This window comes from Trachemys scripta, chromosome 2, assembly GCF_013100865.1.
Source record: "Trachemys scripta elegans isolate TJP31775 chromosome 2, CAS_Tse_1.0, whole genome shotgun sequence".
Classification (NCBI taxonomy): Eukaryota; Metazoa; Chordata; order Testudines; family Emydidae; genus Trachemys; species Trachemys scripta.
In genome coordinates, this window is record NC_048299.1 from 86732006 (window position 1) to 86750236 (window position 18231).

Here is an 18231-nt window from a genome sequence, read left to right on the forward strand (position 1 = left end):
TGTGTTCTCTTGACTTTTATATTTGTCACCCTCTCTTTTAATACTTATGCAAGAAATGTTTTTGTTGTAGTGTCAACAATTCTGTTTAACGTTTACATCCAAAGTTAGTTTTAGTCTCATTGTAGCTACTAAATGCAGTATTTTTAAATGGATTCCACAGCTGTGTGATAGTATCCAGAGGTCAAAGAAAAATATATTTGCACAGAAAAGAATGAAGAAGATAGTCAGATTTGAATAGTATGCCAATCTATCTAGAAAACAAAAATAACTCATAACAGCAATTAAGATGGCATTTGTACGATTTTATAAAATTAAGTCCTAACATGGAAGTCCAGAAAATCAGTTATTCTTCTGGCTAATGGAGCTCCTAAACTTCAATACTACCTAGATATTGACAAAAAGTTAACAACCAAGCAGAAAACATAGCAAAGAGATTTTAGAAATGTTATCCAAATTCAGCCTTATGTAATTTTTTCGCCAAGCGTTGCTAGAAGCAATAAGGTTTGGGTTCAATAGCTAGAAGTCCCTTTTAAAACTAACTCACACCCCCAGTTTGAGCCCCCACCCAGTTTCTGGGATCAGACCTTCCCCAGATGCCCTTAATAAGCAATATTTCCTCTCTTGCAAGCACTGAGGCTGTGTGTGAAACAAGAAAAAAATTATTGGGGGGGGGGGGGAATATAGCATCAACTTGGGAAAACACCGCAACAAAAACTTTAAATGAATGATAAGTAAAACAGTAACTTTGGCTGTAGATTGTTGAGTCTCTTCTCTCCTCCCCTCCCCCATGTGAATGTCTAATAGGTTAATGTCTCTTTAACATATCACTTCCCCCATCTCCATTTGCTAAAGCCCCTCATGCTTTGGTATCAGCCAGTAGTATAGTCCCAGAATCCTGAGGTGCTTTTGGGCAGGCCTGTCTGCAATCTCTTAGGAAGTGCTACTTGGTCTTGTCTTGAGACTCACCACCTAATCCAGCTATAGTGATTTCAGCTTTACTTAGTGGCTCAGTCGGTTCTGTCACTCTACTGTTTCCTGCATCCTGTCCTATTGAAGAGTTGTTCCAACAATACCGGGTTCTCAGAAGAGATAAACCAGTAGCATATAGAACTCCTGAGCAAACTCCTATCATTAGGGATGCATTTCTTTGCACAGATTAACCTGGCCTTTCTCACTTTTTTAATTCACTGTCACTTCCCAACCAGTTCTGAGTTTGGGTAGAGTTGTGGTGGCTCTCAAAAAGTGTCCCTGGAAGAATTCTGGGTAGAGAGTTTATGCAAAGGACTCTCTCTGTAGCTATACTTCCCCCTGTTCACCGTGGAAGAGATGTGGAAGAGAGCTCCTCCCCTTCTGGAGCTTTTGTCCATTTGGAGTTCTGGGTAAATAGCTGGTGTAGATGGCTGTTTTTCCATCTGTTCACCAACAGATGGGAGCAGAGAGCTCCTTAACCTCTAAAGTTTCAGGCCACAGGGTTTATATTTGCTAAGATTAGAAGATATTTTGTAATCATCAAACGCAAAGAGGTTACATAACCCAACATGCTACATGACACCTTCTTAGCAACCAGGTTAGCACCGGTGGGTTCCACTTAATCAAGTTACATCTTTTAAAATTACAGAATTGGTTGGAAAAGGTAATTTGTCTCCCCCCACCCTAAATTTTCAATCAAAATATTTGGTTTTTCATTGAAAAACTAAACCACTGATTTATTTATTTTTTCTCCTGAAGTGAAATATTGTTTTTGTTTGGAAATGAGTTCTTTATATAGCTCAAAAAAAATTCCAATTTTGAAAAAAATGAAAGTTTTCACCAAAAAATCCTTTCCTTTGAAAAACCATTTTTGTAAATAAACTTTTGATGAAATATGTTAACAGCTGTAGATTTAACATTATGTGGCAGATTGCACAGCTAAACAACATGCCAGGATTGGGGGTGATATAAAGCTGTCCTGATCGTGGGTTAGCTCTGGCAGGCATTTTACCCTCTGAAATGCCCTGGAAGACCATGGGAATATGTTTACTGCACATCACCCTAGGTAGGGTCAGCATTAGACTCCCATCTGCCATAGCCTCACCTCCTGTCCATCTCCCTTGGGGTGGATAGCTTCTGTGGAATGGAGAAGGAATTTTAGTACCGATCAAAATCATGGCCTTAATTAACAGACAGTATCCCCTTAACGTTATATTTTATGTTGTGCAAACTCCTTTATTCTTTCAGGGCTGAATCTAAGGCCCATTGAAATCAGAGTCTCCCAGGTGACTTCAGTGGGCTTTGGATCAGGCCATTGTTCACAATTCCCTCCTCCCAATTTTATTTGATTTTTTTAAAAGACAGATGCTTGGGCCATATCTGTTAAAATCTATATTCTGCTAATGGAGCTCAGGTTTCTGCAAAAGGAAGTGTTACCAAGTTCCCCTAATGCCCATTGCTTGGTGACTCTAGAAGAGAGACTTTCTGCAGGGGAGAGATAAGAATCATCTTTTAAAATAAGCCACTTTTATATAAAATTAAATAATTCACAGTGTCAACTGAGGATACTATTGGCCTGTTGTTCAAAAAAAGCTTGCTTTACATCTCATTTCTAAAGGTTTGGAGCCCGATTCTCCCCTCAGTCTGGTGAGAATCAGGGGGAACTCCAGTGAAGTCAGTGGAGTTACACTTGAGTAAACTAGGGTGTGAGAGGAGAATCATGCCCTGAGTTTCTATATAATTTATGTTTTAATCACTTCCAGATTAAATGGCACACTCGATATACATTGGTAAAACCTCTTGATCATAGTCCTCAGCTGGTTGTGTAAAGCATGGAGTCATTCATGCAATGTTATACCTTAGCTTGAAAAAAGAACATCAGGAAATGGGTTATGAGAAATGATTGCTGCTGGTTAAACATCATCCCACTGATGCTCATGTGCTAAATGCGACATTACACACACGCCATGCAATATTCTGGACTACAGAGAGGCGGGGCATTTAGAGAATGATGCTGTGTCCCTGGGTAACATTATGGACAAGCACACCTGGGCTATTCTTTGGTTAAAGTCACTCACAGATTAGTAGAGGAAAAGAAAACAGTAGATCCATCCGCCTATCACAAATAATGTGATAAATTTAGCCTCTTTGTGTAATGTCAGCAATTTGCAATTTCCTCCAGCATATTTGTTATTCCAAAGTATTTGACAGACTTCTCCCCGCCCCCCCAAGATTTTATCTCTATGAGCTGATCACAAACAGTTCTCGGAGAATAAATGATACTCAATATTTGAGCTGTATTGGTTAGTTTGGTCAGGTAAGCCACGTGGCATTGTTTCTGTTTCCTGATTGGATGAGCCTGCAGGCTGTTCTGGCACAAATGCTCATGCAATGTGCAGGTAAAATTTGGTTTCTACAAATACGTATGTGAATTATTTTGATTTCCTATGAAGATATGGATCAGTAAAATCTGATCACTTGAGTGTTCACAGAAAGCAAACACAGAAGGGAGTTTAACATGACAGAAGAGAATTTATTCAGAAACTTCACAGGAATGTTTATAGGCTTTCTTGCACTCTCTCACCATGTGCTAGAAACAGCAAAGCTACATGTCTGAGATACTAAATGCAACTTTTCTGAGCTGCTGTATTGGAGACTGCACAAGTATCCCGAATGTAGTGACCCCCTCTTATTTTGAATAAGCTATTTGTATCAGTTTGAACCTGTTCGTGATATGCATCCTTGTGGTCCACATAAGTGTTTGCATTCCACTTGACAGAACATAAATGTTAACATATATCCTCCAGATATTACTTAAGGAAAATTCCCACTGAAATCAAATCATTGGGCTTTTTGTCTCAATAACCATCAAAAGTTGGTTATTTTACCTCATAGTTCTTCCTTAGGCACCTTCTATTATGTCATTCAGAATTTTGGTTCTCTGTATTAATTAAAAAAAGATGACTTTCTATATCTGATAATCCCACAATATCCACCTAAAAGCATTGAAAATGATCCAGATGTAGAGTGGGGAGTTTAGAGAGATAGACAGACAAATGATTTGGTTCTTGAAGTTTTGATCACATTAAACAGAGGAGCAAACTAACCAGGGAAAAGCTAAGTGAAGAAGGTACTGGAAGAGGAAGTGAAAAAATGTGAATGATCTCACTCCATTATTTTCAGTGGGGTCAAACCCATTTTGGGCCCTGATACTGTAGGGAACGGCAGAGCGGTATTTTATTTTCACACACTGTTCACATGTGGAATAAAAGGCAAAATGAGTTCTGTGGAGGATGAATACTCTGAGGAACGTTTGGGTCTCCAACTCAGCCTCTGCTTTTATCCCCTGCTGCAATCCTTTCATTTCAGAAAGCTCCTCATGAATAAATATGACCTCTGATAAGAGCACAAACTGTTAACAGGGGGCACTAGGCATGTTTCCTTATTGCAGCCACAGACAGAACTTGAGTAAAGCTAATGATCAGCACATTACACTTCATTAACAGCTACCATCTTCACCTGCTTTTAGTTTTTCCATTTGGTCTTCCGCAATCCCAGGCTTTTATCGCCAGGCCAGCTTGATAAAAGTCCTGCTCAGCTGTGTCACACTGCAAAAAGGATCGTACGCTCAGGAACCTTCTCACCATTTCTAAAGAGTCCAATTTTTGTCTCACTTGTACTGAAGGATACTTGCCTCTGGGGGTGTTTCAACTCCACTTGAGTGCTGCAGTTTTACATTAATACATTTATTCCAATGAAAATGTTAATAAATATTTAATAGGTACTGTCAAGCAACGCATTTAATCTTTTTTTCCCTCAGGGTTAGGGTTAGATGAAGCACTGTCAGAAGACAGACATCATTTACAAACAAAATGATGAAGTTGTTCGTATCGATCACCACCATGTTGGAACAGGAATACCTGTGACTTATTTATAAGATTAGGACGGTCTTTCTGTGTTTGGGACCTAAGACAATAAATTCTGTCAGCCCTGCAAATACTTACACACATGAGCAACTTTGCAAATGTGAGTTGTCCCACTGAACTAACTGGGACTACTCACATGAGTAAAGACACGTACTCACCAGGGGTTTGCAGGATCAAAGACTTAGAGGTTCGTTTTATAGCATCATAAATAAGACATGGAAAGTCCAGAAAAAGTACCAGTCAATCTCTAGCATTTATCCTTGTGTAGTATAAAGCGTTTCTGAACATTAGTGATGGGTGAACCTCTAGAAGGTCTGGAGATCCAAGCTTAGATAAACAACAAGAATCCAGAAGTTTATTCAAGATTGAGCTGTATTATACGAAACTCTTGAATCTGCAAAACTGTGGTGGAAAACGAAATAGCCCCTTTTCCAACAAAAAAAGTCTTTGTAATGAACAATGCTTGTTTTAGAAGTCACAACCATTTTTGTGACAAGGAAGAAAAGTATTTAAAAATTCAAGATGATTTTGTAGAATATTTCTGTCATTTTCAGAACTGCTACAAAATTGTGGTGAATTTTTACTTTTTTGCATTTTGTCTAGATCATTTGCAACTGGTCAAATCAGCTATGTGATGTTGTTTCTAGTTTCCTGATTGGCCAAGCCTGCACCAGGTAGTCAGGCTGGTTAGCAGAAGCCACTTTCACGCAAATAAATAAATGTTTGCCTGTTGTGTCTCAGAGACTTTGTTTTATTTTGTTTTTTAACAAACCTCAAAATCTAGCAGTGGTAGCAGCAACAGGGATGCACTGTTTTCCACTGCAGGATGAGGGGAGGAAGTCCACTAACTAATCCTTTCTTTCTGAAAACATCCAGGATTTTAGAAAGCTGTGGCTCTGCCTGGTGCCCCTCCCCACCAAGCAGGGCCGGCTCCAGGCACCAGCTTCTCAAGCAGGTGCTTGGGGCAGCCACTCCGGAGAGGGGCGGCACATCCAGGTATTTGGCGGCAATTCGGCTGACGGTCCCTCACGCCGCCTGGGAGTGAAAGACCTCCCGCTGAATTGCCGCTGCAGATCGCGATCGCAGCTTTCCCCCCCCCCCCGTTTTGGCTGCTTGGGGCGGCCAAAACCCTGGAGCCGGCCCTGCCACCAAGGATGCTGAAGATGGCAACAGGCCCACAATCCTTTCCAGGTAGCATCAATGGGTGGATCAGGGCAAGGGGCAGATGCCAGTGGAGCTAATAGACAGACTGAAGAGTTTATACATAGATGTGACTGAAAAAAGGTAGCATTGTCATCTTGTTTTACAGTTGGGAAACTGAAGCACAGAGAGATTAATGACTTGCCCAAGGTGGCAGCACCCAAAATTGAACTCTGATCATCTATATCTCAGCCAGTGCCTTAACCATAAGACCATCCTTCCTTTGTCTTTTATGTAGTCCATCTGTTTGTTACCGACTTTTTTTCCATTAGCTGCTAGCCCCCCATCATCCTCTTTGCTCCTGATTCCCCTCTCCTTCAAGGGTTGTCTTTCCATTCCAAAGCCCCCTAGGCTTTCCTATTACCACCTGACCTCACTGCTTGCATACTCAACCATACAAATGCCAACACGCAACCATACTATTTCCAAAATGCTTCTGACAGTAACAAATGCCATTTGATTGCTACTTGTGCCCTCCCCTTTTCTCCTCATATGCTGTCATTCAGCTCATCTTATAAAAGCAACAGGTTGACTGATAGCATAAGGTCTGAGTCTATGCTATGAAAGTCACTAATCAATTCAAATCTCTTCATCCTAACTGGACTTAGCAGAACGGCTTTTAAAATCATTTTTGAATTGAACTCCAAAACATTTAGTTCCTCTCAAAGTTTAGAATCTACCAACCATTTCCAAGTGGTTTCTAGCGGTTAGGCAGTTTGTTCTCCCCGCCCCCGCATTGGGCATGGCTATTGCTACACTCTAGAAGTGTGCAGCATACAGCTGAGTGGGAACAACAACAATAAAATCTTGGAATTTTTCACGGAGCAGCTGCCCAGCTGACAGGTCAACCTCAGAGCCAGAGACCCTGGGAGTCCTGCCTCCATTGCAGTCCCCCAGATGGTCCTGCAGAGATGCTGGTCTGGTGAGCTGGTAGGAAACTGACCTGGTTTCCATCTGAACTTTGTTTAAATAGACAGAAAAATGTTCCCATGGAAATTTTTCAACCAACTAGCTCTAGTGCAGAACCCAGCAGTTTCAGTTTGCCAGGTTCATATGAATATTTGTTTGGATTCATGTGGGTTGGAACCTTTGGAAGCTGAAGCTTCTGAGCTCTGCACAACTCCTGTCCTAACCCAAAAGTAAGTCCCACAGATGGGATAGAAAGAACATTACAGAAAATCCAGAAGCCACTTAGACATTCTGCTAACGTTACTAGTGCAAGCAAGAGCAGTAATGGCATTTCATATTGTCTAAGTCTTTAAATATTAGCATATAAAAAAAGATGTGTTTTGTACACAAATGTCATGCAGATGTTTCATTAAAGGTGCTTCATTATTTGTTACAGTGTCTTGGTTTTCAAACACCTAGGAAGCAATTTCTGCCTCCTTAGCAATTCTTTAAACTGTAACTGTTAAAAGGGGGTGGGGGGAAAGTGCCAAAATCGCTACTTTCCTAGGGACAGTGGCTACAGGGCAAGACTGCCCTGAAATTAGCAGATAACAGCAGACCTTAGCTGAGGCTTTTATCGGCTGTTTGTGCTCACCGAGGCCAGATGATTTTCAAGGAGCTGCTTAGAGATTTAAAGCGCTGATGTGACAGGAACCCTTTGATTCTAATGTTCCTGCCTTCGTCTTGTAGCCAGTGTTTATGTAAACTTGAGAAAAACTGCCACTACTGTTCATCTCCCTCATTTTTCAGCCTTAATGGTAATTACATTCCACGCATGACAGGAGATTTAGCATTGCACTCAAGACTGGGGTTGTAATACTATCTTTGACATGCCATTGCTATGCATTAGGTCACAGTTTCACAGAGCTTACCCGGAGCAGAGATGGAAGTAGAACTATGTCAAAAGTTTGGGGTGGTGGGTGTTTTAAAATATCTTCTGAACTACTTAGAGTTTTAAAGTAAATCACTTTAGGCTGAAATTTTCAAAGCGGCCTAAGGGAGTTAGGCACCCAAATCCCATTGAATTTCAATGTGAGCTGGGGACCTAATTTCCTTTGGCTCCTTTGAAATTCTAGTCTTAAAATTTTTTGTTTTAAGTATTGAGCCATTTTCCCCCCAAGGACCGACTCAGAAAGCAATACAAACTATGGTGTATGTGTGTATATACAGACAAAGCATAGAGATATACCCCATCTACTTCCCTCCCTTGTTTCTAAGCCCCCACCTCCATGTTCACTTCTGCATAGAGGCCTCTGCTCTTTGGCTCAAAGTTCTGTATCTATGCTTGTGATCTCAGGGCCTCTTTTGGCCATCTCTCGATCTGCAAGGACTTCCTTTTTAGTGGCCAAACTCCTACTCTTGACTGCCAGAGTATCATCAGCTTCTTCCTCCTCTGCTCTCAGATTCATTTCTCTCTCAGCTGCCACACTCTTAACTTTTTCTGCTCCACATCCCCTTTTCTCCTGCTCCAGTCCTCTCTGCTAAACACCCTCTTTTCCTTCCACTTCTCTCTGTAATACAGGCCTTGCTGTTCCCCCACCCCAAACTCTAACTTCATCTCCTGTCTACTACAGTGTGAAAAAGATGGTTTGTTATCTTAATGCCATACCTGCTTGTAGGATAATTAACCTTTGTTCCAGTCTTTGTACCATTTGGTGCCCCCGCTACAATCTGATGGTCTCAATGCAGAGTGGGGGAAGATAAGTGAATTGTCACTAACTTATTCATACCTTCTAACACAAAGTTGTCTGAACAGAAACTTGAATGATCAGCTTGGAGGTCACAACTTTAGAGGCTGCTTGTGAAAATGGGGCAATCTATATTTTCCCTCCCCCAAAGAAATACCTTACTCCTCTTTTCTCTAAAAACAGCCATACATCACAACATGCTCAAAAACATAATCCCTGTCGCCCAGCAGTCCTGGGCAAGCCTATGACAGACCAGTGTGAGTACAATGAAGGGAAGACATTTTGGTATGAAAACAAACTTCATTCTCAAGCTTCCAAGTATTGCAACACATACAAATGGGACTTCTCTCAGGCACAGTCTAAAGTAAATGTACCATATGGACTTACTTCAGCCAAGTCCCCACATAAAAGGGTCTCTGCTCCAGGCAGCAGTTCTTCCCCAGCAGTTTTGTCTGAGCCTTGGCTTCAGGAGCTTTGCAAATCCTTTTCCCTCCTGGACAAGCAGAGGAGAAATTCTGCTTCTATCATGAGTGTCAAACAGCTCCCTCTTCTCTATTCCTAAAACTTAATAGGCCCATTCTGGAGGACTCTCCCTCCCTGATTAGCAGCTCTGCCAGTTTCTATGGGGTGGGGAAAGTCCTCTGCAAGTTTTTAACCCTTTCCTTGCCATCTGGGTCTGAAGAAAGGACAACCCCATCACAGGGGCACCTTGGTTAGCAGTTTCAGCATAGGGGCCTGGAACCAAACCAACACAGAGAAGGAACTAATCTATAGAGATGGTACTTCCAGATCTGAATTGAGTGCATTGATGGGGAGTTATAGGGAAGCCTGAACTGCTGCTGCCCATGTTCTTCCTCCTGGGAGAAGTAGAAGACTTCTGGCTGTCTGGCTCTGAAGCCAGCACCTTTCACAAGCGTTGAATTCAAACAACGGTTTAAAACACATCAATTAAAAACATTTTTTTTTAAATTTGGCTGAATGGTGTCTTTGTTTTTGCTCATCTCATGCTCCATCCAGAGAAAAGCCTATAACATGCCAAAAGCCACATCCGGTTTGTTTCAAACACAAATTCCTTGGGGGTGGAGGGGTGGGGGGAAGGAGTGCATCTGTACTTTTAATCTTGACTACCCGGAGATGAAATGACTGAGTGGTCTCTGAGTTTTAATGGAAATGTATTGTACACAAATCACATTAGTTTTCATTTTTAAAATTACAGATTAGATTTTAAAATTCCATGCTGCTTCCAAATTCATTTCTAACCGCCTTTGCAGAGTTCTAGCTTTTGGCCCTTGCAGAACCTACTTTAAAAAAAAAAAGGGAAAAAGAAAAAAGCATCGATTGATTCCTGTAATGGAAATGGAATCCCTGCTTGTCCTTATTACCATGAGCATTACTACCCTTGTCATCACTACCATCATTATGCCATGAAGCTTTATTCTCAACGCAGCAGAGGTGGAGGTGGAGCAGCAGAAGTGGCCCACGTACACCCTCTGTCTCTATGCTCATAGCATTCTGTGCAGAGCTTCACAGTCATCTGTCAGTGGTTTTCTTAAGTGGCACTTATCTTTTCTGCCTAATGAGTTACAGTGTTATTGTTTGTATCACAGTAGTGCCTACAGGTCCCAGCCAAAGATCAGAACCCATTGCATTAAAAGGCTGCACAGACACATAGTGAGAGAGTGTCCCTGTCTCGACATGCTTCCAATTTAAATAAAACAGAGAAAGGGTGGGAGGGGAAAACAGAGATGGGAACTGGCTCACCTCAGGTTACTGGAGGGCTTATCCTGCACCTCCTCTCAGGTGTGGAGTCCCATTGGTTTCAGTGGAGCTCCACATGGGATAAGGTCCCTAGTCTTTGATAACATAAACAGTAATTAGTTCACAAAGCAGAGCACACAAGGCATTTGTCAACCAACAGCCAGGTAAGCAATGTTCTATTTATAGTGCCCGAGATCAGATTCTGGAAATACGTTTTCTTGGAAGTGGCACATATATGAATACATTTCATGTAGTTATACAGAGCCATATCGGGCTGCTGTTTACGCCATTGGAAATCTGGATCAAATCCAGCAAAGTTAATGGAAAGGCTCTGGATTGACATCAGGACATGGCCCAAAACAAATGACACCTATAATAAGAAATGACATATTACTGACTAACTCTCTCACAGCGTTGGCTTATAGGACAACAAATAAGCAAATATCTAAGGGCTTGTCTACACGGGGAATTTTACCAGTATAATTATACTGGTATAATGATACCACTATAGCTGTACTGATAAAACTCTCCATGGCTGGGTCTACACTGCCTGAATCGGCGGGTAGAAATCGACCTCTCGGGGATTGATTTATTGCGTCTTGTCGGGACGCGACAATCGATCCCCGAATCAACGCTCTTACTCCACCAGCGGAGGTGGGAGTAAGCACCGTCGACGGGAAGCTGCGGAGGTCGATTTTGCCGCCGTCCCTACAGTGGGGTAAGTCGGCTGCGAAACGTCGAACTCAGCTACGCTATTCGCGTAGCTGAATTTGCGTGTCTTAAATCAACCCCCACCCCGTAGTGTAGATGTAGCCCATGCAGATACACTTATTCTGGAATAAGAGTGCCTTTTTCTGGTTTAGCTTTTGCCCCTTTGAAAGTGATGTAAGCTAAACCAGAAAAAGGCACTCTATATACCCCAATGGGGAGTTATACCAGTGTAACTATAGCAGTATGATTCCGGAAGTGGATTTCCCCATCTAGACAAACCCTAATAGTGTCAACATTTCTCCAGAGTTCCTGTCCTGACATTCTGCACAGCAGGATAACAGCTATAGTGGGAGTGAGCTTCCTTAACAGTGAATTATACCTCAGTAAGAGTCAGGTGTGCTACAGAACAAGTGCTTTTTCCACTCTAAGCAGTGTTCCCCTGCACTAGCAGGATGGCTCAGAGGCCCAAAGCCCTTTAGGGACTCATTCAAACTGTATCTGTCTAGGGACTTATCTGGCTCCTATTAGCACAGTAAATGAGCACTTCACAATCTTCAATGTATTTATTCCCAGCACTCCACTGAAATACTACTGTCTGAATTTTACAGAACTAAGGGAATGCCTACACCACAATAAAACACCCACAGCTGGCCTGTGTCAGCTGACTCGCACTTGGGCTGTGGGACTATAAAATTGCAGTCTAGCTGTTTGGGCTCAGGCTGGTGCCCGGCTCTGGGACACCTTCCTCCATACAAGCACATTCATAGAAGTACTATTCTCCCACTTCCATTGGGCCATACAAATTCATAACATAGGAGCACAAAATATCCCTGACTTCTGTTGCCCAGGTGCATCCAGCTCCAGCTGTGGGAGAGGCACTTCCTGGCTGAGTGCACTGGTTCAGCAGCCCTCGCTGTCATAGTTCCATTCATGGGGAAATGGCTTAACTTTGGCTCCACAAAGATCGTGAAGAGCACAGCAGGCCACAGTAATGCTCAGAGCACTGACGATGCTGGAATCCAAACAGGCCTGTAGACTTTCAATCTGGTAATTAAACCTTCTTTTACCAAGGCCCCTGATATCAGGGTACAGTTTCAAAGCTCAGGCAAAAGGGGGCACTCAGTGTCCCCCAAAATAATGGTGGGGACAGTAACTCTGTTTAGGACACTGTCATTTGGTTGGAATAGTGTCCCAGCCTGTCCATAAATGTAGACTCCTGATCAGCAAAAAACCCTGCCATCATGAATTTTTCCAATGCAGCCCGCATTGACATTCATAAATCGGCCTCTGTGGTCCATGAGGGCCTGCATGACAATGGAGTAATACCCACTACGGTGTATGTACTCATGTGCTCCTTGAGGAGAGCAAACTATGGCAACATGAGCCCCATCAATGGCCCAGCACAGTATGGAAACCCATACTAGAGGATCACAAGGGTCCCTTCCGACCTTGAAATCTATTAATTTCCTTTCTCCTTCTGTTCCTCAGCAACCCTTTCATCTACCATCATGCTTGGTCACTCCTTGCCACCTTCACAAACCAATATGTGATATAATGTATATATAAGCTTTCATATATAAACACAAAATTAGTCAAAAATTAAATTCACTCAAAGTAATCAAAGCTTTATTGTTTCACTTTTCTATTTCAATTCTGCAAATGAGGCAAATGGGTATTAATTTCATGTCACTGGTGAAGTCTTGTAGCTGTTTGAATAGATAACTGATATATGCGGCATGGCCCAACTCTGCACCCATTGAAGTTAATTGCAAAGCTTCCACTGATTTCAATAGTACAGGATTAATCACTATGCTTGGAGGAATGTCAGTTAAACTAGCCCATTTAAGCACAAGGCATTTTGCAAGCTATAATTACAGCATTTAATAATTTGGTCAATATAGGAGCCTACCAGTTTCTGTTCTTTAAGTGGAAAAAAACATGCCCTATGGCCTTACCAGTTTTGTAAAGTAGTCGGGTGATACGCCACATCTCCAATATCACCTTTCCCCCCCCCTTCTATCTTAGAATTAAATGAAATATTTCTTTCAGGACTATTAGAAATTCCAGCCAACAATCTTTTACCAGACTCACTATTATTCAATATTGTAGTGACAAATCAAACTGATTCCAATTTTACTGCCTTTTTAAAAATGAAACTACAATATCCCAAAATTGGATACAGATAGAAATGTCATGTTTGAACAATAAGAGAATAATAGTAGTAATATACTACCAGCCACCTGCCCAGGATGGTGATGGTGATTGTGAAATGTTCAAGGAGATTAGGGAGGATACAAAAAACAGAAAACCTAATAATAATGGGGGATTTCAACTATCCCCATATTGACTGGGTACATGTCACCTCAGGACAGTATGCAGAGATGAAATTTCTAGACACCATTAATGACTGCTTCTTGGAGCAGCTTGTCCTGGAACCCACAAGGCGAGAGGCAATTCCTGATTTAGTACTAAGTGAAGCACAGGATCTAATCTAAGAGGTGAAAATAGCTGACCCACTCAGTAACAGCCATTTTAATGTAATTAAGTTTATCATCTTTGTAGAGGAGAAAATACCAAAGAAACCCACTACAGTAGCATTTTACTTCAAAAAGAGAAACTACACAAAAACGGGGAAGCTAGTTAAACAGAAATTAAAAGAAACAGTCACAAGAGTGAAATGCCTGCAAACTGCATGAAAACTTTTTAAAAACACCTAAAGAGAGGCTCAACCTAAAGGTATACCCCAAATCAAAAAACACACACAAACAGTAAGATGACCAAAAATGCCACCATGGCTAAAACAACAGAGTAAAAAGACAAAAAGGCATAATTTAAAAATTGGAAGTCAAATCCTATGGAGGAAAATAGAAAGAAGCATAAAGTCTGTCAAGTTAAGTGTAAAAGTATAATTAGGCAGACCAAAAAAGAATTTGAAGACAAAAAAACTAATAGCAAAAATTTTTTTTAAAAAATTTAAGTACATCAGAATCAGGAAGCCTGTCAAACAATCAGTGGAACCAGTAAATGACCAAGGTGCCAAAGGAGCACTCAAGGAAGACAAGTGAAGCTAAACAAATTCTTTGCATTAGTCTTCTCTGAAGAGGATGTGAGGGAGATCCCCTGAGCCATTCTTTTTGGGTGACAAACTGTCCCAGACTGAGGTGTCAATACAGGAGGTTTTGGAACAAACTGATAAATTAAACAGTAATAAGAAGTCGCCAGGACCAGATGGTATTCACCTAAGAGTTCTGAAAGAACTCAAATATGAAATTGCAGAGCTACTAACTGTGGTATGTAACCTATCGCTTAAAGCAGCCTCTGTACTAGATGACTGCAGGATAGTTAATGTAATGTCAATTTTTATAAAAGGCTCCAGAGGCAATCCTGGCAATTACAGGCCAGTAAGTCTAAATTCAGTACCTGACAAATAGGATGAAATTATAGTACAGAACAGAATTATCAGACACATAGATGAACCCTATATGCATGGGTGCTTTCGTAAACATGGCTTTCGTAAAGGGAAATCATGACTCACCAATCTATTAGAATTCTTTAAGGGTGTCAACAAACGTGTTGCAAGGGTGGTCCAGCTGATATAGTGTAATTGGACTTTCAGAAAGCCTTTGACAAGGACCCACAACAAGTAAGCAAAGTAGGTAGTCATGGGATAAGAGGGAAGGTCCTCCCATGGATCAGTAATCTGTTAAAAGATAGGAAACAAAGGGTAAGAATTAACAGTCAGTTTTCACAATGGAGAGAGGTAAAAAACAGGGTAATCCCCAAATAATCTGTACTGGAACCAGTGCTGTTCAACATATTCATAAATCATCTGGAAAAGGAGGTGAACAGTGAGGTGGCAAAATTTGCAGATGATGCAAAATTACTCAAGATTGTAGTCAGCTTTGGTCTTAACTAAGAGTTACAAAGGGATCTCCCTGAACTGGGTGATGAAATGGCAGATGAAATTCAGTGTTGATAAATGCAAACTAATGTACACTGGAAATCATAATCCCAACTACACATACAAAATGATGGAGTCCTAATTAGCTGTCACCACTCAAGAAAGATATCTTGGAGATATCATGGATATGTCTCTGAAAACATCTGCTTGATGTGCAGTGGCAGTCAAAAAAGCTAACTAAGTTAGGAACCAATAGGAAAGGGATAGATGATAAGACAGAAAATATCATAATGTCACTTTGTAAATCCATGGTACACCCACACCTTGAATACTGCATGAAGTTCTGGTCGCCCTGTCTCAGTAAAGATATATTAGAAATGGAAAAGGTACAGAGATGGGCTACAAAAATGAGTAAGGGTATGGAATGGCTTTCATATGAGGAGAGATTAAAAAGACTGGGATTGTTCAGCATAAAAAAGGAGATGATTAAGGGGCAATAGGATAGAAGTCTATACAATCCTGAGTGGTGTTGAGAAAGTGAATAAAAAAGCGTTATTTACCTGCTTCACGTAACACAAAAACCAGGGGACATGCAATTAAGTTGTTAGGCAGAAGGTTTAAAACAAACATAAGGAAGTACTTCTTTACACAAAAGTCACAGTTAACCTGTGGAACTCATACCCAGGAGATGTTGTGAAGGTCAAACGTATAACTGAGTTATATCTGAGTTAAAAAAGGAATTAGATAAGTTCATGTAGGATAGGTCCATCAATGGCTATTAGTCACGCTGGTCAGGGATGCAACCCCATGCTCTGGGTGTCCTTAAACCTCTGATTGTCAGATGCTGGATCATTGGATAAATTGCCCTGTTCTGTTCATTCCCTCTGAAACATCTGGCACTGTCCATCATCAGAAGACTAGATGGACCTTTGGTCTGATGCAGTAGGGCCATTCTTATGTGAAATCCATGCAAAATCAAGTGATCCCTTTGGAGGTTGGGAAGCAAAACCACCAGGCTACACCAGGGGTTCTTGTACTATTTCATGATACCATGGCCTGTACTTCCCGCTGCATGGTTTCAAGGAGCTGCTCAGGTATATGATAAGTGGCATGGTATGGCTTTACCTCTGGGCTGGTTTGGATCTGACATTCCATAAGATGTGTTCACCCTGGCTGGGTGGAGAACATAGTATCGTAGTGGGTCAACACATTCCTGGCTTGCCAGCATAAGCGAGGAGTAAGACTTTCTGCTACTAGCATGTCTTCAGTGCCTGCTGGCTCTTGTATCTGAGGGCCCAGTCTCCAGGGAGATCCCTGGGATCTATGAACAAGCTTTTTTGAGCTAACCAGAGTTTTAACATATTTACATGGAAATACTTGTGTTTCTTCTTTTTGTCTGGACAGTGACTTTCAGAATCATCCTTTCCAGCTCACCAGATAACTCCCAAAAGGCAAGGTTACACCAAACCTGAAGTGTTCTGGCCTGGTTCACTATATTCAAATACACCTAGGCCAAGGGGTAGGAATGAGCATCCCCATGGAAACACATTATGTGCACTGGGTCATCCCCTCAGGGGGTCTGGGAGCACCCAGAGTCTATTAGTTGCATCACTGTTCAGCCTCCAAATGCTACTGAACCTACTAATTCCCAGCAACAGCTTTTGTCTGTTCTGCCAGAGAGACCCCACCATTCTACAAAGGCACACACCATGCAGTCACACTATACGAGGGGACACAAGCGGCTGACATACCCTGGCTTCCCACATCAGAAACAATGATTGGCCTATCAGGGGAGGCTCCCAAGTCACCTGCTCGGTCTGCTCCAGCATGGGACTCTGCATTTCCCCTGTGATGGGTTTTGATGTGGTGTTGCCTGGTGCCTTCTGGGTTCCACTGGGAGGGTCCCCCTCATTTCAGTGCTTTTCTCGGAGCCTGCTAGCCCTTTTCCGGTACCTCCAGTTGACTCCTCAGGAGGTTTGGGCTGAGTTTCACAAGACCTGGGCTGTTCAGCCTGTCCAGTCAGCCTGTCAGCGTGCTGGGGTTCTGTTGGAGTGCCCCGGTTTGAATGGTGGTTGACAAAATATCTAGATACTGTTCAAGTACCACCAACTACAGAGTCTCATCCAGCGTCAGTGGATGGCCCAGTCCTTTAGTCACTGAGCCACAACCTGGGATCATGTCCCAGTGGGAAGGACTCTGTCTGGAATTGGTGCCATCTCAGGTGATACCTCTAGTCGGTCGAGGAGGGCTGTTTTTACAGCATCATAGTCCTTTGCAGTTTCATCTTCTAAGGCCTGCTAGGCCAACTGTCCTTCTCCTGTCAAAAAGGGGACCAGCTATGCAGCCCAGGTGGTCTTCTCCCATTGAGTGGTAGGGCCTACCCATTCAAATGTAGCAAGATACACCTTAGGGTCATCAGTGGATCCCAATTTGGAAAGGGCAATAGCTGGTGCTCATGAAGTCACTTCAGAGTGGGAGTGGCCGGTGATCCACTCTAGCATCGCCTCCTGAAACTGCTGCTGCCACCATTGTTGCTGTTTCTGCAGCAGCAATAGCTCAAGGGGCACAGCTTGCTGCCGCTGGGTAGCTTGCCAAACTTCTTGCTTCCCTTCCAGGAAAATCTGTTGGGCCTCTCCTGAGTTAGTAGTCAGATGATCTCCTCCATGGATCCCTGTAACAGTGCGGGACTCACCCCTGCGGCGCCTCCTGCTGGTTACTTCTGGGAATCAGCTTCCGGAGCGCCCTCTTCAGGCCCAGGGCCGGCTCTAGGATTTTTGCCGCCCAAAGCAAAAACAATTTTGGCCGCCCCCCCGGTTCTTTAATTACCCCACCCCCGATCCCGCCTCAACTCCGCCCCTTCCCCAAATCCCCAGCCCTGCCTCCTCCCCCCAGGCTCTCAAGCCTAGGAGGGAGGGAGGGAGGGGGAGAAGCGGCGCCCGCGCCGCGGCCACTCGGAGTCTCCCCCTCCATCCCTCCCTCCCTCCCAGGCTCTCAAACCTGGGAGGGGGGAGACTCCGAGTGGCCGCGGCGCAGGCGCCACTTCTCCCCCTCCCTCCCTCCCTCCTAGGCTTGAGAGCCTGGGGGGAGGAGGCAGGGCTGGGGATTTGGGGAAGGGGCGGAGTTGAGGCGG

General features: G+C 42.8%; 1 long non-coding RNA gene across 2 annotated transcripts; it reads right to left on the bottom strand.

Annotated features, from left to right (window-relative positions):
• Window positions 1–9886: 9886 nt before the first annotated feature.
• Window positions 9887–17822, bottom strand: LOC117872567. 2 transcript variants are annotated; one of them, XR_004644516.1, is made up of 4 exons: window positions 16853–17822; window positions 14736–14900; window positions 10493–10584; window positions 9887–10029 (listed from the first exon to the last, which is right to left on the bottom strand). It is a non-coding gene; the product is annotated as an uncharacterized LOC117872567 (long non-coding RNA). The 2 variants fall into 2 exon arrangements; XR_004644515.1 differs by having other exon boundaries at window positions 9887–10032.
• Window positions 17823–18231: the final 409 nt, after the last annotated feature.